At 44.6% G+C, this 20,538-nt stretch overlaps 1 long non-coding RNA gene across 2 annotated transcripts in view; it reads right to left on the bottom strand.

Moving 5' to 3' along the window:
• Nucleotides 1-3,940: 3,940 nt before the first annotated feature.
• LOC309531861 overlaps nucleotides 3,941-20,538 on the bottom strand; it is a 30,850-nt gene continuing 14,252 nt past the window's right edge. For both annotated transcript variants that reach the window (XR_014219488.1, XR_014219489.1), the window contains 3 exons: nucleotides 18,919-18,946; nucleotides 7,775-7,836; nucleotides 3,941-4,301 (listed from right to left, as the gene is read on the bottom strand). This is a non-coding gene — a long non-coding RNA (uncharacterized lncRNA). The remainder of the gene's footprint in view (nucleotides 4,302-7,774; nucleotides 7,837-18,918; nucleotides 18,947-20,538) is intronic.

Here is a 20,538-nt window from a genome sequence, read left to right as displayed (position 1 = left end):
TTTATCAGTTTAAAATGTGGTTGCTTAAATTTCTAATTTCAGTGGTTATTATATGTTTGCTTCATTTTCATTTGACCCTTCCTCCAAGGAGCTGAAGGTGTCATACATGTCCCCTTTTCCACTTATCCTTACAACAGTCTGGGAGGGGCAGGTTAAAACAAGGAATGGTGATGGCAGCCAGTCAAAGAGCACTTGGCAAACTTCATCAATGAGCAGGAATTTGAACATGAGTCTTCCTGCTTCTAGTCCAGGAATCATGTCTTCTAGATTGTACTGGTGGTAATAGTGACTAATAAGAGGTCTTTTACCCAACTTAAATAAAAAGAATCCCTATATTTTGCAACCAAAATTTACTTCATACATGCACTCATTCAAGAATTATGGCATATGCCCGTTCCTGTGACAGCCATCTTGGAAAACGTTCAGAATTTATGCAGTAGAATGGGCAAGTCCATGCAATGTGTTCCTACATGGGCCTGAAACTCATGCAAACCTCAGCATTGTCTGTTCATCATCGTTTATATGGTGGCCTGTGACAGACTCAGTACTGTAAGGGAGGAGTACCATGATTACTGGCCATTAGTATTAAAGTGTTTTTTTTCTTTTGAACCTTTTGATTTTATTTAAATGCTCAAGGCTTATTTTATGATAGTTAATGCCTATCAGTTAATGTGCCTCACTTTCTTGGCAGTAGGTGAAGAGAAGTCCTAAACCAGCCAGAGTAATAGTTATCCAACCTTACCTCTACATTACTTCTCAATGACATTTAGAAGAATTTGGATGGCAAACTGGTGAAGAAAGGGCAAATAACAATGAATCATATACAGAGCAGAAACAGGCTGGAACATGTTCCATTATGCGAATGAAAGTCACCAATTTCTGGGTTTGGAAGCTGAATGCAGCTGGTGCATTTGATGAGGTAATCGCTACTTTTTAAATGGAGAGTGTGGTGCCATATACAGTGCTTGTTTCAAGGTAGGGTAAAATGGCTCATGTAAAGAACCTCTGAGAGCTATGTTATGGCCCCCTCATGCAGATTCTTTCAGGTGGGGTGGGGGGCATTCATTGACCTATTTGTATTGATTGAAAAAGCTTTGATCCTAACCAAGTTTAGCAGGAAGATGGAGCACACCTGACACACACGGTAATCAACTTTTGTAAATACCATGGCAAAGGTCAGAGTAAAGGCCGACTGATTTCTTTGTAATGTTTTGCCACATCTGGGAAATTAGGGGATTTGCATAGCTGTGACCTGCTTCAGATTGGAAGCGAAGAAAATGAGCTGTGTTTTTGTGTGCATCTGTGCTTCTTCTTTCCTGTATTGATGGGAATGAGTGCATTACAGCCACTTAAAAGTATCTCCGCTTCTTATGCATTTTCAGCAGCATTTTAAAAGTACCCTTTGCTAATGCACCGGCACTGAAGAAATGTGGCTGTTATGTAAGTGACAGTTCCCAGTTGTGCTTGGGCTCCATTGACGGAGCTGAACTTCTGTTGCATAGGCTGAGTACACGCCAAACATTTAAAGCACATTTTCTTATTCCCAGTTTTGCCCTTTAGGCCTTGTCCTCTTCATCTGTTGAAAATTTACAAAAGACCTAGATATTGTAAAATGTATTTGCTAATGTGCATGATATGCTATTTTCCTGTTTTCCTCTCAAAAGCATCTGTAGCCTGATCTCCTAAAGTCTTTTTTTCACATTACATGGTGAAAAATGCAATTGTAGCTCCTAATATACTCTTCACAGAGAACTGTAACTGTCTGGAGCAACCTGTGTCATACACATTTGCAATCACAGACTTGTCACAGTCATGAAATGCATACAAAATATATTCAGTGTATACCTAAAAACATAGTGGCACAAAACTGTCTGTCTACTACGATCTTGCTGCCTGGGAATTTGTAGAAACCAAAATATATTGTGTTATGTAGGTGCCTGACTCAAAGGCACTTAAAATCTAAAATAATGAGGAACATAATGAAGGGAAGGACAGGGGTGGGGAATTGTTACTGTAGAACAACAATAGGTTAGAATTCTTGTATTGTTTATATACGTTATGCCTTACTATTGGCTTACTATTGTAGTTAAATACAATAGCTTTGTGTGTTTTCCCATATGGTTTGGAGGGTTTGTTAAGTTGTGGGTGAACATATCAGACGACACAGCAATACTTCAAACAGCACTTGTTTATTCAAAGGCCAGAACAGAACTGAACTGAGGAGCTCAGTCAGCCTGCTTATATAGAGCTCCAGAACAACGTAACTGTAGCAACTTTCTAAAACCATCCAATCACTGAATGTCACTTTCAATCCTTCATTTGCATACAAACTATCCAATCACTGAACATCACTTTCGATCCTTCATTTGCATAACTATCTACAGTATCCCCCTGCTGGCCCAGGGTGAGAACTTCAGTACATAACAGGGTTCAAGACTCTTACTAGCTTAGCACTCATGGGAATAAGAAGTGATGGAAAATTAAATTCACAGTGGGTTGACGATACTACAGACTTTATACAAGGATGCCACAGGAAACGGAAGTTTTATCAAATTTACATAGTACTGTTCAAATATTATGTAATAGTCATGTAATTATCTAACTATTCTGTAATAAGCACCTGTGTGGTGCCTGCCAACCTGAAAGATGCAACAACTCTCAACTAGGGTAAGGTGATAGAGCCAATTATGGAAGAACAGCTACAAGTGTTTCTGGAGGAAATATATTATCTAGATCCATTTTAATCTGGGTCCAGGTGCAGGTTTTGGGATTGAATCAGCCTTGGTTGCCCTGCTGGATAACCTTTATTGGAAGAGGGACACGGGGTTGCCATATGTCCAGAATTTCCTGGACATAGCTGGAATATGGCAGTCGGAAGCAGTGTTCAGGCAGAAATCGCTGAAATGTCTGCGAAAATCTGGACGTACGGCAACCCATGTCGGAAGTCTAGATTTTGCCAAATTTCCTAAAAAATAGTTCAAAAACTTCATTTTTTAATTTTTGTTTTAGATTTTGCAAAACAACTTTGGGCAACATTGGGCAAAAGTAAAAAAAAAGCTCTGGATTCTCATTTTTTGAAATACAGTGGTACCTCTAGTTACAAACTTAATTCATTCCGGAGTCCGTTCTTAACCTGAAACAGGTCTTAACTAGTGGCGTGCTTTTGCTAATGGGGCATCTTGCTGCTGCTGCGCCGCCGGCGCACGATTTCCGTTCTTACCCTGGGGCAAAGTTCTCAACTCGAGCTAATTCTTCCAGGTTAGCGGAGTTTGTAACCTGAAGCGTTTGTAACCTGAGGCGTAACTCGAGGTACCACTGTATGGCAACCCTAGGATAACTTAAGGTCTGCCTTACCCTTTATGTCCCAATCCAATCACTGAGGTCATATGGGGGGCATTATTACTGGTTCCCCCATGGACTAGAAGAATGTTTCATGTCATGAAGAGTCGTGTCCTCAGATATTCAGTTTATGTTTTGAATTTTGTATGTTGCATGCTTTTATTTTGTAAGGCACTTGGGGACCCAGTTCATGGAAAAACAAGGTATAAAATTTTAATATAAATAAATAAACATCCAGCGCAGTCTTTCGCATATGCGCCGCCAGAGTGCAAAGATCCACCCAGTGCCCCCAAATTTAGTTTAGCCCCCAAATTAACTTTTATTATGATGTAAGAGTTAATTTTGCGTGCACAGCGCCTTTGAGAATGACAAGCGCTGTTGTTGAATCTGATGAGTGTCACCGTTGTGAATGACAAGCGCTGCCGCTGGCATGGCGCATCTTTGTAAATGAGCGCACAAAGTCGGAAGTCCTTTAGTGAAACAGTAGGTATACATTTCGGTAATACCTAGGTATATATGTATTTTGTTTTTCTAGCTTGATCAAAATTATTGTTTCCTAACAGGTAGAGCTGGACCATAAAGAAGACTGATCACCGAAGAATTGATGCTTTTGCATTATGGTGCTGGAGGAGACTCTTGAGAGTCCCATGGACTGCAAGAAGATCAAACGCATCCATTCTTAAGGAAATCAGCCCTGGGTGCTCACTGGAAGAACAGATCCTGAAGCTGAGGCTCCAATACTTTGGCCACCTCATGAGAAGAGAAGACTCCCTGGAAAAGACCCTGATGCTGGGAAAGATTGAGGGCACAAGGAGAAGGGGACGACAGAGGACGAGATGGTTGGACAGTGTTCTCGAAGCTACAAACATGAGTCTGACCAAATTGCGGGAGGCAGTGGAAGACAGGAGTGCCTGGCGTGCTCTTGTCCAAGGGGACACGAAGAGTCGGACACGACTAAACGACTAAACAACAACAACAACAACAACAGCAGCTTCAGTGGTGGGTGCCTGCTGCCCCCCCCGAATTCGGTGCCCGGGTGCCCCCACCCCTTGCATCCCCTAGGTAAAGACGGTCCTGTAAACATCAGTTCAATTGATTTCAAAATTTATCTTGCTCTAGGCTTCAATTCTCTGGGGGTGTTTCCTGGAACTGCTTCCTTCCATCCATCCATTCATAGAACACTGATTTCTACTGACATTACAGAGGGAGATAGTGGAGGGGAATTTTGAATTCTTCACTTTGCCTTCATCCTGCAGGTGCAACAAGTGCAGTTTGTGAGTGGGAAGCATAATTTTTAAGGATAAGCAGGAGAGTCCTAATATCTTACAGGCCAGAATGGTGCCTACTTGACAGGCTCAGCAGGGGGAAAAAGTGTTTGAATACCATAAAATCCATGAAGAAATCTTCGGGATTTTTTTTTTAACGTAAATGGGGAAAGTTCCTAAAATCAATATTCCACTGTTAGAATCCTGACATTTAGATCTTTTAAAACTTAGAAATTTAAACCTGAGAATCTTCACTATCTATATCATGCCAGTTTTGATTTATGTATTTTTGTTACCTTTGGGAGCCTTTATATTAAATGTGACAGTTGTAAATTCATATTGTAAAAAATTAGGACAAATTATGAACCCGCATCTTTTAGTCTGTGTTTGGTCTATTGCTAAAGAAATCATCTCAATTTGCATCTGTAAGCAATCTGTAATTACTACCTCTCAAGAAGAAGGAATAAACTGGGATCAAGGTAAGCTTCTAGTGCTGCAGAGAAAGAAGCCTAAGGCCACATAGATAAAACAAGAACCTTTATGTTGGCAATAACTTGGCACAAGCAAGCTTACAGCCTGTACAGAAACGTGTGTATGTGTGTATATGCAGGCATGTATGCAGCAAATAGATTTTGTGCAATGAAGAACAAGTATTAGATAATGACTCTGTGGATTACTTAATATTTATAAGTGGTTATAAATAATGGATGATTCTACTTCAGTTTAAAGCCAGTAGTGTACTCTGTAATTTAAAGCTTCAATCCAAAAGTGTTTATTAAAGTTCAGGAAGCCTCACTCATTCTCTTACTCTGAAATAAAATGTAACTTATTAAAAATTAAGAAAATCTTTTAGGAGCCATTAGGGGCACTACAGTAAATAAAATCCCAATTGCCTAGTATCAGCCATTTGCTTTTGGCAATGCATTACTTCTGATGGCATGACAGGGTATTCCAACCTGACCTGCAAATTAGAAGTATGGCGTGGCACAGCATGGAAGACTTTTCCTCTTTGTAAAGGTGGTCCTGAGAGCATTTCTCCAGCCTCTTTTGATTAGAGACATCACTAAAGTTAATTATGACCTGTTTTGGGATAAGAAATCATCCAGCTTGTAACTGTTGGATGTATTTTAAATTGAGCGTCATTTCTCCCCGAGGTTCTTCCCTGGCTCAGAATGTAAAATTAAATTCTGCTCATGCAAAGTCAGCATTCTGGTCTGCATTGCAATAACATTCACAAGTGTACTTTGATGTTAGCTAATTACTCTCTATGAAACTCTCATCAAAATAAGATTTTGGTGAACAGCTTCTTTGGTGCATGTGCAGACATTCTTCAGTGCTAACTCTATTACTCTCACCAAATATTTTACTGATTTTTTTTAAATTAGTTTTTATTAAAGTTTTATTAAAGTATTTAAACAAACAAATAAAAAAGGAAAGTACATATAGTGTCTCCTTTTTCAATTCATAGTCTTTTTCACAGTTTGTTTGAATTTGGTATGAAATACATCTTGCGGTTGGGGAAAAGAGAGGGAGAGAGATTGTGGGTAATGTTCTTTGGTTGTTGCTTTTTTGCATAATGTTAGTGTAGGGTTTTGTGTCAGCATCACACTTCCAAGTCCTTTATATATAGATATATATATAATTTAGTTTTATTGGCATTGTGAGAGATTAGATGGTCCGGAATTTGGTTGTGTTGTGTTCAGTTGGTTGCAATGTAGTGAACTATGCAGCCACCAGACCACCTAATGAAGCAACCTTTGGTTTGGTGAATGTATTGTTGTGAGTTTGGGGAAGGGGTAGGCTATATGCTTGAGTGTCTTCTAATTTCTGGATCCAACAAGAATCCAATTGCTAGAATAGGGAGACATGTTTCTTGGTAATGGCTCCCTGAGTATGGGGCATTAAGAGTCCCCTCCCTCAACTATCAGTTAGAAAGACAAAAGATAGAGTTGAGGTGTATAAGCTAGAAACAGGAAGTAGGCTGGGCAGCTAAGTGGCAGAGCCATGTCTGATTTCTGCTGGAATTCAAGGCTATGCCTATGGGAGAAGCAAGACCCTCTTGGGGTATTAATGCTGTGAACCCCTTCATCGTAGGCTCAGGGTGTAGATATATATGTAAATAAACCATATATCATAAAAACACCACAGTCTCTGCTGTCCTTGTTCTGAGGAAGCCAAACCCTAGGTAAGCACTGGAACCCCTGGAATATTGCACCGCTTGGAAACTGCAGTGTCGTGCAACAGTATTTTCTCTATTTGCATCATCCTCTTAATTCATGGTTGTCAGGGTTGAGGAGTCAGTGACTCTCCAGATGTTGTTGGACTCCAACTCCCATCAGCCCCAGCCAGCATGATGAAAGTTGTAGTCCAACTTCTAGGCAATCAGTTTCCACATCCCTCATTCTTGCAAATGTTTTATTTGGTTGCTGTCCTCTATTTCAAATCCTGTTTTCTTTCTGGGGAACGTTTGTTTTGGCATGGTAAATTCCAATGGGACTCTCAACCATGGCTTGTGCTAGGAATTATAATTCCCAAGAGACAGTGCGAGAAAGTGCAGCATCCAACACAAGCACCAACCTAACGGGCCTAGAGAGGACTTGCAGAAAGACCATAAATAATGAATATGTTTGGACCCTGACTGATGTTTATGAAGCCCCTGAATTTGGTTGCTTTATTTCATTTTACATGGTTTTATATTGTTTTCATGGGTATTGTTTTTATATTGTACCTAGTGTACACTTCTTAGAAATATCCAGCAGTATAGAAATGCTTTGACTGATTAAGCAAGTTCAAGGTAAAGGTAAAGGGAGCCCTGACCATTAGGTCCAGTCGTGGCCGACTCTGGGGTCCCTCGCTTTATTGGCCGAGGGAGCCGGCGTACAGTTTCCGGGTCATGTGGCCAGCATGACCAAGCTGCTTCTGGCGAACCAGAGCAGTGCACGGAAATGCTGTTTACCTTCCCGCCAGAGCGGTACCTATTTATCTACTTGCACTTTGACGTGCTTTCGAACTGCTAGGTTGGCAGGAGCAGGGACCGAGCAACGGGAGCTCACCCTGTTGTGGGGATTCGAACCGCTCTGGTATGGGGGGCTCTGGCTCAGTGGCAGCAGAAGAGCTATCAGGCGATTGTCCAAAATAAGCTCAACAACATTTTGTGTCTGTATTTTTACCTCTTGAAATATGTCAACCACCCATTCTGCTTCTGTTGTTGATGATAACTGTAGATTTCTCCCTAAAAGGCAGCATATAAAACACATAAATAAATGCAGCACATATATACATAATGACAAGGCACACCAACCTACTGGACCTGGACCCTGGGGGGAAAATAGGTTCTAAGGGGTTTCCCCTACATATTTGATTCAGGATTTCATGTGTTTTCCTCTTTCTCCATAAAAAGTCATCAGGGATATTCACTTCATTGACATGTATGGAGAACCAGACAGGAGATCCATTTATGGGAAGGGAGAGAACTGCAGATACCATGCATATTTTGTGGCTGTGTTGTGTGCCCACCTTCTCATGTTGAGAAGTGACAGTCTATAATTTGATATTGCCTTTCTTTTTTCTTTTTTTGAATGATAAAAAAATGGTTTTTTAAAAATGACTACGTTTTGTATTTTCCATTCAATGCACTGATTCACCTTGCAGATTTCCAGACTACACTGGAATTGATTTGTTAGATGTGTGTAGATGGGATTATTATACATTTTTAAATTGTAACACTGAACTCTCTAAATCCTCCTCTGATATGCCTAGGGTTCGACTGATTTGAGGTGGATAATCTGGGATAGCTCTCTCCCTTTGATTGTTCTGAAGTGCAGATCAGAAATATACAAAGTAATGTGTCAATGAGAGCTTTCTGATAGGAGCAGAACTATATAGTGAAATATCTCCATCTGGCTTTTAAGTTATAAAGCTACTGATAAGACTGTTTGGCAAATGCTTGATGAAGAGCTCTGAATTTCACTCTGCACCAGTTTATTTGAATAGTAAGGACAAAGGAATATTTATCTTGTCAAGTACCATAAATAAACCCATTAAAGTCATATATCTCTGTGGAATAATAAAGCGGGATGGTACAGTAAATATATTAGTTCTGCTCCATTTTGTATTGTGGTGTTTCCTTTAACAGACTACAGCATTCTTGTTTCTATCAGAAATATCCACTGAATTGAAAAGTGCTGTTGTTGGAGATGTCTTGCTCATTATATTGTGCTATATATATATATTTACATACAATATATTATATTGTAATATGTGTGTGTGTGTGTGTGTGTGTTTTCTTAGTGTTTGGAAGCCTGGGATTTTTTTGTAATCCTTTTTTGTAATTAAAATATCAGTGCTGTACAAAAGCAAATATGATATAGGATACAAACACAATGGCACAGTATTCATGCACAATGAATTAGAAAAGTGCCGCAAAGAAAGTCAGACCCTGTCCAACTAGCCCACTGTTCTTCATTCTGACTGGCAGCAGGCAGAGGTACAGTGGTACCTCGGATTAAGAACTTAATTCGTTCCAGAGGTCCGTTCTTAACCTGAAACTGTTCTTAACTTCAGGTACCACTTTAGCTAATGGGGCCTCCCGCTGCCACCGCACAACTGCCGCTCAATTTCTGTTCTCATCCTGAAGCAAAGTTCTTAACCTGAGGTACTATTTCTGGGTTAGCAGAGTCTGTAACCTGAAGCGTCTGTAACCCGAGGTACCACTGTATTCCCTGTCACTGATCTCCTTAGTTGAAGATGCCAAAAATTCAACATTGGACCTTGAAGCATGAATAGTTTTTTTCTCATCCCCTTTATGACCAGACGTCCCTGTAGTCCAGGTATGGAAAGCCTGTGGCTCTCCAGATGGTGTTGGGCTACAAATGACATCATTCCTGAACAATAGAGTGGAATGGAATGGGCTTGGAGTCCATAAATTTCTGGAGGTTCCCCATCTCTGCCTATAGTTCGTGGGTTATAACTTCTCCTAGCGCACAAATAGCTGTGCATTGCCCATTTATCGAACCACCCTGAGATCTACAGGTATAGGGCAGCATATAAATTTAATAATAATAAAGAAAGAATAAGTACAACTCTGCCTTCAGGTATGGCCTCCTTCGAATTCCTGGAACTAAGACTTGCTGCAGGCATCTACTTTAGGAGCATAGCCAGAGAGCTGTGTAGAGCACACAGATGGGTGGACGTGTCCTTTTCTGTTCCAATTTCTCTTTTTTTCCAATTGTAAGTTTAGTTCTCTACATTTCCATGTCAGTTTGCAATGTTTAAAAGAGTCCATGTTAAGTTCAGCAGGATTCTAGTGCGAATTTCTCCTTTTTTAAAATTATTTTTATTACATTTTTTACAGATAAAGATCTTCAGTCATTTACACAGAAAAACATCAATTATAAAAAGAAAAAAGAAAGAAAAAAGAAGAAATAACCATTTCGAAGCTCATTTCAGTCAATCATCGGACTTCCCCACATCTCCCCACAATGCATTCTTTACAATAAAAACATCAGCAAATTATATCCTTGTTTCATGCGTTTCTTTTTTACTTTAAATCTTACCTTTTAGTTTAAATTCCTTATTATCCGTTTACTTTAAAAAGCCAATATAATAACATTTTTAACCATTTAAACATTGATCCTTTCATAATTTGTTATTTAATTTCAATATCCTCCACTCTCATTGCTGGAGCTATTTTCTCCAAGTCGTGCGAATTCTTATAGTTCATATAATTTGTAGAACTTTTGCAAATAGTCCTTAAACTTTTTCCAATCCTCTTCCATTGCTTCTTCTCCCAAATCTCGGATCCTGGCAGTCATCTCGGCCAATTCCATATAGTCCATCAGCTGCGTTTGCCACTCTTCCAGTGTGGGCAAATCTTGAGTCTTCCAGTGTTTTGCAATAAGGATTCTTGCTGCTGTCGTTGGATACATAAAAAAAGTTCTATCCCTCTTTAACACCTTCTGGCCGACAATGCCCAGGAGGAAGGCCTCTGGTTTCTTAGGGAAGGTGTATTTAAACACCTTTTTTAACTCATTATAGATCATTTCCCAGAAGGCCTTCACTTTTGGACAGGTCCACCAGAGGTGAAAGAATGTCCCTTCAGCCTCCTTACATTTCCAACATTTATTATCAGACAGATGATATATCTTAGCAAGCTTGACTGGGGTCATGTACCACCTATATATCATTTTCATAATATTTTCTTTCAAGGCATTACATGCCGTAAATTTCATACCGGTGGTCCATAACTTTTCCCAGTCTTCAAACATAATGTTGTACCCAATATCTTGTGCCCATTTTATCATGGCTGATTTGACTGTCTCATCCTGAGTATTCCATTTAAGCAGCAAATTATACATTCTTGATAATAGCTTAGTCTTTGGTTCTATCAGGGGATGATTAGCTGCTTGTGCTTAAAATAGTGCCCCTTCAGAGTTTGTGCGACCCCACAAACCTCTGTGTGTGACAGAGCTCCTCAGACATGTCTGCTCTAGTCACTTGTAGAGTCCGACAGTGGCTGTCTGCGGAAGCGCTTCCAGCAAAGAAGTTCCTTAACGGAAACGCGTCTCCTGGACTCACGACGTGACAGCTTCCGGCGAAGCATAGGTCTCCCTGCAGTTGCTTCTGACACCTCCCCGCTATTTTCGCTCGAAGTGTCTCTCACCCCTTTCTCTCCCCTGCTGCTTCCTGCCTGGGCTGCTGCGTCTCTCTCAGCATTACTGAGATCCTCCTCCAGAGACCCCGCGCTCCCCCTGCTGGTCCCTGCTTTGGCTGTTGACTCTCTCCCAGTCTCTGGGAGCCCTACCACTTCCCTTTCCTCCGATGTCAGTTCCCTGACATCCACCTCCCCTCCAGGGCCCCCCTCTCCCCCGCCCCTACTCTCTCCTCTGGGCGGTGAGGAGCTGAAACCCCTAAAAGAATCCTCTTCATCTTCAGACGTCTCGAACATTTCCCTCCATCGGTCTTCGTTCCGACTCGCTGAATCCTCCTCCACCTCGGAATCAGCGAACCCCTCCAACTCTTCTTCTTCGTCGGTGGTGGCGAAGTATTCCCTCCGGAACCTCGCCACTGGCTGGGGTTTCCGAGGGAATCTCTGATGAAAAGTTTCAATCAAAACCTCGTCATCTACATCCTCTGCCCTGACCCAGGTGTTTTCCGACTCCGGCTCCCCTTCCCACATTACCAAATACTCTACTTGCTCTCCCCTCCACCTGGAATCGAGAATCTCCGCTACATGGTAGCTGTGTTCTTTTTCCTCCATAGCTGGTCCCCTATTGACCCTCCCCTCTCTGTCCCCTATATACGGTGACAGCAATGATCTGTGGAACACTGGGTGCAACTTCATGTGGTTCGGTAACCGGAGTCTGAAAGCCACTGGGTTGACCTGTTGCGTGACTTCAAATGGGCCCAGCCTTTTGGGCCTTAACTTCTTACAACCTCCTTTAAATGGTAACCCTTGGGTGGACAACCACACCTGGTCCCCCACCCTAATGCTTTCTCCTTCCCTTCTGGTTTTGTCTGCCTGCCTCTTATATTCCTCCTTCGCCCTGTTTAAATTAAGTTGGAGCTGGCGATGGATCGCTTCCATTTCTTCAACGAACTGTTCTGCGGCTGGAACGCTCCAGTTCTCCCCCTCCCCCCCTGGGAAGGCTCGGGGATGACACCCGTGATTGGCCAAAAAAGGGCTCATTCCCGTGGACACGTTCTCTGCATTGTTATAGGCAAATTCTGCCAACGCCAGCTTCTCCACCCAATCATTCTCTCTGTCATTCACATAACACCTCAAATATTGCTGGAGGACACCATTAGCTCTTTCCGCCTGCCCGTTGGTTTCTGGATGGCGGGCAGTGGAAAAATTCACCTCTACATGCAATAAGCTCATGAGCTTCCTCCAGAACCTGGAAGTAAATTGTTTCCCTCGGTCCGAAACCACCCTCAAGGGGGCACCATGCAATCTAAACACATTTTCCACAAACAATTTAGCGGTTTCTTCTGCTGTGACCGCATGTGAGCAGGCTATAAAGTGGGCCATCTTGGTTAACAGGTCTACCACAACCATAATGGCTGTCTTCCCTTTGGACCTGGGCAGATCAGTCATAAAATCTATTGCCACTGCCTCCCATGGTCTTTCCGGCGTGGGTAGTGGTTCTAATAAACCTGCCGGTGCCCGCCTCTCCCCCTTGGCTCGTTGACATCGGTCACACCCTCTCACATACTCCCGCACATCTTCCCTGACCTTGGGCCACCAGAATTCCCTGGTAACCAGCCACATAGTTTTGTGTTGCCCAAAATGCCCTGCTGTGGGGCTATCGTGCAGTTGCTTGAGTACCTTTTCCCTCAATTCCCCTTCAGGTACGTATAACGCTCCCTTGTAGTACAACGCCCCGTTTCTCTCCTCAAAACCCCCGGGTTTGTCTCCCTCCCTCCTGAGACCCCTGAGTTTGTCCTGGGCATATTCATCCTGCACCGTTCCCTCTATCAGTTCCCTTAGCCCCACCAATGCCGCCCCACACACCCAGCGGTCCTCGGGAATGACATGGGTCTCTTCGGGTGCACCCTCTCCCTCCAAATATTCAGGTTTGCGTGAGAGAGCGTCCGCCCTAACGTTCTCCGGACCTGGTACGTAACAAATCTCAAAGTTAAATTTGGAGAACTCCTGGGCCCATCTCAACTGCCGTTGGTTGAGCACTCGCGCAGTTCTCCAATACTCTAGATTCTTATGGTCCGTGCGCACTTGCACGTTCTGTTGTGCACCAATTAGTAGGTGCCTCCATCTCCGGAAGGCCTCCTAAATCGCAAGAAGTTCCCGGTCGTACACCGTGTAGTTTCTCTCAGATTTGTTCAGCTTTCGCGAAAAGAAGGCACACGGTCGCCACTCGGACCCCTCCTTCCCCGGCTGCAGAAGAAGCACCGCCCCTATGGCTCTGTCAGAAGCGTCTGTTTCGACCCTCAGCTTTTTTTGTAAATCCACATGTAGAAGTTGTTCGTCAGAGGCGAAGGCCCTTTTCAGTTCCTCAAACGCTCGCTCCGCCTCCCCCGTCCAAACAAACTTCTTTTTGCTGCTGAGACAGTCCGTGATGGGCGCCGTCAGGTGAGCGAAGTTTCGGATGAACTTACGATAAAAGTTTCCAAACCCTAGGAACCTCTGCACATCCTTCTTAGTCTTGGGTGTTTTCCATTCCAGCACCGCTTGAACCTTGCCGGGGTCCATGGCCAACCCCTTGTCTGACAAGCGGTACCCCAGGAATTCCACCTCCTTGGTATGAAACTGACACTTCTCCAGTTTCACCCACAGTCTGTTGGCTTGCAGCCTGCTCAACACTTCTCTGACGTCTCTCACATGTTGCTCCTCATTCTCCGAATACACCAACACGTCATCTAAGAAGGCCACGCAATTCTTGTAGAGCAAAGGCCCCAGTACATGGTTCATAAAGGCTTGAAAACACGCGGAGCCTGCTTGTAATCCAAAAGGCATAACGAGATATTCAAATGCCCCCAAAGGGGTGAACATGGTGGTCTTCCATTCATCCCCTTTCCTTATACGTATCAGGTTGTACGCCCCCCTTAGGTCCAGCTTTGTAAAAATCTTTCCTTTTCGCACCCTGGTCAAAATATCATCAATCCTGGGCATAGGAAAAGCCACCGGCTCTGTCACTGCATTTAGGGCCCGAAAGTCACATACCAGCCTCGGCTTGTCCGTGTTTTTTTTATCCACAAAAAACACTGGGCTACCCCCCGCTGCCTTGGACTCTCTGATGAAGCCTCTCTTCAGGTTCTTGTCAATGAACGCTCGCAACTCCTGCATCTCCCTGTCTGACATGGCATACAACCTGCCTACAGGAAGCTGTGCTCCAGGGAGTAAATTGATCTGGCAATCAAAGGGCCTATGCGGGGGTAGTTGGTCAGCTTCCTTCTCGCTGAACACGTCGCTGAGATCAGCATACTGTGATGGCACCTTCCCCTTCTCCATCACTTCCGTCCCTGCTAAGGTGGCTTGGGCCCCTGCTGACCCCTTTTCCCCCCTGCAGTGTTCTAAGCAATGTGCGGAACCGAAGGAAACCACTCTTTGATGCCAGCCCACCAGCGGATCATGTAGGGCTAGCCAGCTCATTCCCAAAATAATGGGAGCGCCTCCCAAGGTGGCCACATTAAACGCTATCAGTTCTGTGTGCCTTGCCACCCTCATTATCATTGGGATGGTCTGCAAGCTGACGCCTCCTCCCAACAGTTCCCTGCCATCGATCGTGGTCACCTGCAGGGGGTTGCTTAAGGGGATAGTCTGTATCTGGTGTTCAGCAGCAAACTCCTTGCTCATGAAATTGCAGGAGCTGCCTGAGTCCAACAGCGCCTTTATTTTTAGGGGGTGTCCATTTTGCAACTCTAGCGACACTTCAATCACTAGAGCAGGTCGAGGAGCTTCTGGCACTGGCACTTGGGGAAGGGGCACTTTCACTGCTCTTTGGCCTGGCTGCAGTGCCCTGCTGGCAACCAGGCGTTGGCTTTTACCTGCTCCGTTTCTCCCTGCTCTTCCCCCTCAACAGTTCCCACCATCCCTTGCCATTCCTTCCTCTGGGGGCAGACTCTGGCAAAGTGGCCTGGCTGTTGGCAGAGATAGCATTTCCGGGCTCCCTTTCCCTCCTTCTTCGCCCCCTCACTGGGCTTTGAAACTGCGCGCGCGCGGGCTGTTCCGATTTCCATCGGCTCTGCCGGCGGGAAAGCTGGCTCAGGAATGTCTGGAATGCGTAACTCCTTCCAACGTTCCCCTCTCCCTTCCCGCCTCTCCAAGGCTCTTGCCTCCTGGCGCGCTCCAATGGTCAGCGCAGATTTGGTCAGCTGATCCATAGACACCGCCCTGGGGCTCCTGGCCAGCTCGTCTTTCACAGCTGAAGAAAGACCTTCTTCAAATAGCATCTGAATGGGTGCTGCCGATAAATCCCACCCCAATCTGTGAATCAGCATGGTAAATTCAGTCCAGTACTCACGGACAGATCTGCTTCCCTGCTTGCAAGCCATTAGCTGTCTGCGCACCACCCCTTCCTCAATATCGCTGGAAAACATGATATCCATTGCACGAAAGAATTTCATAGTGTCCTTCAGGATATCGTTGTGCGTTGCCATCAGGGGTCGAACCCAATCTCGCGCCCCCTTCTCAAGATGCCCAATTACGAAAGCAACTCGGGATTCCTCATCAGGGAACTCATCAAACTGCACATTCAGGGCATATTGCATTTCAGTCCTAAAGGCATGGTAATCCTTGGGGTCCCCCCCAAACTTCTGCACTAATCCTGGTACCTTTCTGGGGAACTGAGTGGTTCTCCCCTTCTTGTCTGCATCTTGAGCCCTCCTCTCCTCGAGCCTCGCCGTCTGCAGCGCAAGTTGGACCTCCAATGCTCGGTATCTGTCTTCCAAGCTTGGACCAGCTCCACCCCCTGCGGCTCCGGCTCCTGCTGGGTCGCTCATGATGCTTTCTCCTGCACAGGCAGCGTACAGAGACTGTCGGACTGCTATCAGGGGATGATTAGCTGCTTGTGCTTAAAATAGTGCCCCTTCAGAGTTTGTGCGACCCCACAAACCTCTGTGTGTGACAGAGCTCCTCAGACATGTCTGCTCTAGTCACTTGTAGAGTCCGACAGTGGCTGTCTGCGGAAGCGCTTCCAGCAAAGAAGTTCCTTAACGGAAACGCGTCTCCTGGACTCACGACGTGACAGCTTCCGGCGAAGCATAGGTCTCCCTGCAGTTGCTTCTGACACCTCCCCGCTATTTTCGCTCGAAGTGTCTCTCACCCCTTTCTCTCCCCTGCTGCTTCCTGCCTGGGCTGCTGCGTCTCTCTCAGCATTACTGAGATCCTCCTCCAGAGACCCCGCGCTCCCCCTGCTGGTCCCTGCTTTGGCTGTTGACTCTCTCCCAGTCTCTGGGAGCCCTACCACTTCCCTTTCCTCCGATGTCAGTTCCCTGACAGGTTCTAACAATTCTGTCTCTAGTTTCGATTTTTCCACCTGGAAGCCTGCTTTTTTAGTGCGAATTTCTCCTAATAGGCACATCCTTGTATGCAATTTTGCCTAATATACACATTTCCCCTTATATAATGCATATCTGTATGCTACTTTCATTCATATATGCATTTTAATGCACACTTTACCCTAGTGTATGTGTTTTGTACACATTACTTGGCTGGAGAACCGCATTGCAAAATTCAGAGAACAGCAGATTTTGAAGGATGTCTGTGTTTTGGGTCTGCATATTGTTTTGGAAAGCGACAATTAGGTAGATTTGCCTACAAATGTCCTGATCATACTTAAACCTGCACCAAATTGTACAGATCCATCACTTGAAGGCCTTAAGCTGAAGAAGTCAGAATGCAAACATTTGTTGGCTGGAAGCAATCCATCCTCACTTTTGGTTTCTTGGAAACATTGATTGGTGTAAGTGTAGGTCGATAGAGGCTTTTGTGTTTGCATTCAAACATTAATCAATCACATTTTATTAAAAATTTAAAATCATAAGTGAGACACGAAAGCTTGGAAAACATTTGGGGTCTGCTGTACAAGGGAATGAATAACACATTTAATACCAAAACCACACTTATTAGGAAACCAGAATGCAATATTATGGCTGTTTTACTATCACAGTTTTAAATACCAGTAATATTTAGTTATGATAATAAGGTAGCAAAAAGGCTTACTGCCAGGGAAGGTTGCCAGGTCCAGACTCTGAGAACATTGCTGTATGTGACTTTCCATACCATATTGTTGCTATTGAGCAAAAGGTCAGTAAGCAAACATTGCATATATTGTATTTGGTTCAAAATGTGGACTACATTTATCAAATGTCATGTTGCTGTAAATTTGGACACACAAACACAGTGAATACTTTCCATTCTGTCTTTCATTGGCCGACAAAGGAAATTAATATAGATTGACTACATATCCCCAAGGGGGGGTTGTTTGAATTGTTTCTTTCTTGTGTGGTGTAACAATCAAAGTAGTAACTAGAATAGACAGTGTAGAGCCTGCAACTGATTTTCCACAAACACCCCTTTTGTGCACCTTAGTTTCTCTATGTGTGATATGCAAATATGACAACTGTTTTATGGAGTGCCAAGCATTTTACAGTGCAGAGGTAAAGCCTTTCCCTTGTTGAAGCTGTTATCGAGGGGTTTTAATGGAGATGCAGAACTTCCAGGCTGATCAATGACAGTGACAGCTAAAGTAAAAATGGATGAATCAAAGTGACATTACAAGGAACAGAAAACCAAGGAGGCAGGTAGCAATAGATTAGATCTATAGGCATGGAAAGATGGGCATCTAGGAGAGGCAGATAAGAAGACAGAACATAAATTCAAAGGCTTAGTGAGGGATTAGTAAATTGAAGGGCTGCTGGGGTACATACAATAACCCTTTTATTAGGATTTCCATTGACACCTGGAATAATGGATGACTGAACCAAACAGTGGGAGGAAAACACCAGAGAGAGGAAAACACTTGTGCTATTCTCTGTCATAATCCTAAAGACTCCCTCAGAAGCCCAGTCTGAACTCTTACAAGTGATGGATTTAGTGGGACACTTCTTACATCTGTGCCATAGGCAACTAATACAGGGAAAAATACATTGCTTTGAATCCTAAATGTGCTTTAGATCCAGGAAAGGATCCTGCTGGTGGAAGGAGGATTTTTTCTTTTTGGCCAATTACCCCTCTTCCCCATGTTTCCAAAGGCTCCCCCCCACCAATTCTCTGGGGACACATTTTCAGGGGCTGCAGGGAGGGAGGAGAATTGCCAAAAGTTGGTTCCATTCCTTCAGCTAGTGGAAGCAATTTCAGGATTTCTAAAAGTCTCACAAGTTTTTCTAAGTGTTACGGGCCTATGATATAGGAATGGATGAATCACACAAAGTTTCTGCATCGAAAGACAAATCTCATTTCAACATTTAGGTTGGTTTATACCAGGAATGGGGAATCTTTTTCAGCCAAAGGGCCATGTTTCTTCATAGACAACCTTTCAGAGACCAAGTGCCAGCAGTGGTTGGAGCTAGTGGCAAAAGTTGGTGGAGCAATGGATGTGATTGGAAAAGCCCAACTCACATTTCCCAAAACTAGGTAACTAACGGATGTTTATGTTGTGAATAGGTGTCAAAAGATTATCTGTACTGATTTCAGCATGTACTGTTGACAGCAACATACATTGACTCACCTTCTGGAAGACTGGTTGAAAATCAAAACAGGCTGATGGAAAAAGAGAAATCATGGCTGTCATGGGCTCAGAGCGTTGTGTGAATAGGTTCACATTTATGCCCTAAGTAAGTATTGTGCATTACTCACCATGTTATGCATTTCACGCATTTGATTCCTGTGCGAAAAGAAACAAGTTAAAGTAGCGGATATAATTATGGTTATATGTTCTGATGTGAAATGGTAATGCCAAGGGTAGAGTAGATGTGAGTCATTCTTTAGCAGCAGAATAAAGGGAAATGCAGATGACAGCTAATCTCACACATACATATTTACCACAAAACACTGTTGTTGTTTTTTAATAGAGAGAGGGAGAGGAATGTAACTACTATAACTCATGTCCAAAATAATCCCCTTTCAGGGGGGGGAAATTGCATGCTGCAGTACAGACATAGCCTAAGTGGGATGGATCATAGGCTGGTAAGTGCTTGCCAAGAGAACTGAATAACCTTTGCTGTGGCTGCAGAAAAGGGGCAGACCTCAAAGACCAGAAGGGTTGGCCAGGGATTGCACCACACACAGTGTAGAGAGCCTACATAAAAGCACAGTAGGCCAAGAATTATTATTCTTTGTTGGATCCTGTGCTTGCTAGATTTCAGAAAAACAGAGCCACACCCCATTCAGCCCATCGAGAGTATACCTGGCACCAACTGCTGAACATTTGTATGTATGCATCTGTCCAAAGAATATAAGACAAGCCTGCTGGATCAGGCAAATGGCCTATCTAGTCCAGTCCTGCAAACTGGACATGAACTCAATAGCAATCAGCCAACCGGCGATTCCCAGCAACTGTCAGGCCCTGAAAACTGGGTCAGCAGCGGAGCAAGCCAATCAGGTACCTGGAGCAGCGTGCGCCCTGTGCCCAGGGGCAGAACAAGCTGCCCATGGGGTGGCGTAAGCTAGGGCGGGATGCTCTGTGAGGCCTCCAAGGAGTCTACCTGCCTCCTCCCACTCGGCGACCCTACAGCTGAGGGGGAGGCGGCCGCCGGATTGTCTGGGGGAGTGCGGAGCCTGCGTGTGATGGCCTGGGATTCAGACTCAGATGCTGAACCTGAGGGATCCCAGCCTACACAGGATTCCCCGCCTCCAGAACCAGCTGAGCCAGGGCTGGGGCCTGAGCCTGAAGGGTCCTCACCTGTGCTGGATCCTCAGGTGCAGACATTTGCTGAGTCTGCTCTGGCTCCTGAGGTGATGGAGGACCCATTGTCTGCAGGTGATCCACTCTCAGCCCCGGCAGAGGAAGCTGAGGTTGCCTCTGGGTCCGGTAACCCTCCAGCCTCTCCTGAGCTGCAGAAGCTCGGGGCAGAGAGGCCGAGGGAACTAAGTTCCCGCAGGAGGAGTGCTCGCCTCCAGGCCAGGAGAGGCAAGTCACCAGAGGATCGGGGCCGCCCTATGCCTCGAGGCAGATAAAAGCTGGTCAGCCCCAGCCCCAAGTTGCGGGAGCAACATTGTTGGTTGCTAGTTCCTACCTGAGCGCCTGACCCTCCCTGGCTCCCTGCTTGCATGTCTGTTCCTGACTTCACCCGACTCCCTGCCCTGCACTCAGCTTCAGCTACTACAGACTGCCTCCATGTTGCGCCTTTGACCACGGACTGGACTTGGACCTCGCCTCTCGGGTAACCCATGCAGTTGCCCACCCACCATGTCACTCCCAGGAGAGACATGTGACTTGGGCATGCTGCAGGCCCCGCGGTGAGTTCCACCCAGCAT

Source organism: Podarcis vaucheri, assembly GCF_965113315.1.
Source record: "Podarcis vaucheri genome assembly, chromosome: 4".
Classification (NCBI taxonomy): domain Eukaryota; kingdom Metazoa; phylum Chordata; class Lepidosauria; order Squamata; family Lacertidae; genus Podarcis; species Podarcis vaucheri.
Note: the sequence above shows the minus strand (reverse complement) of the source record. Positions and strands in the feature narration are given on the sequence as shown.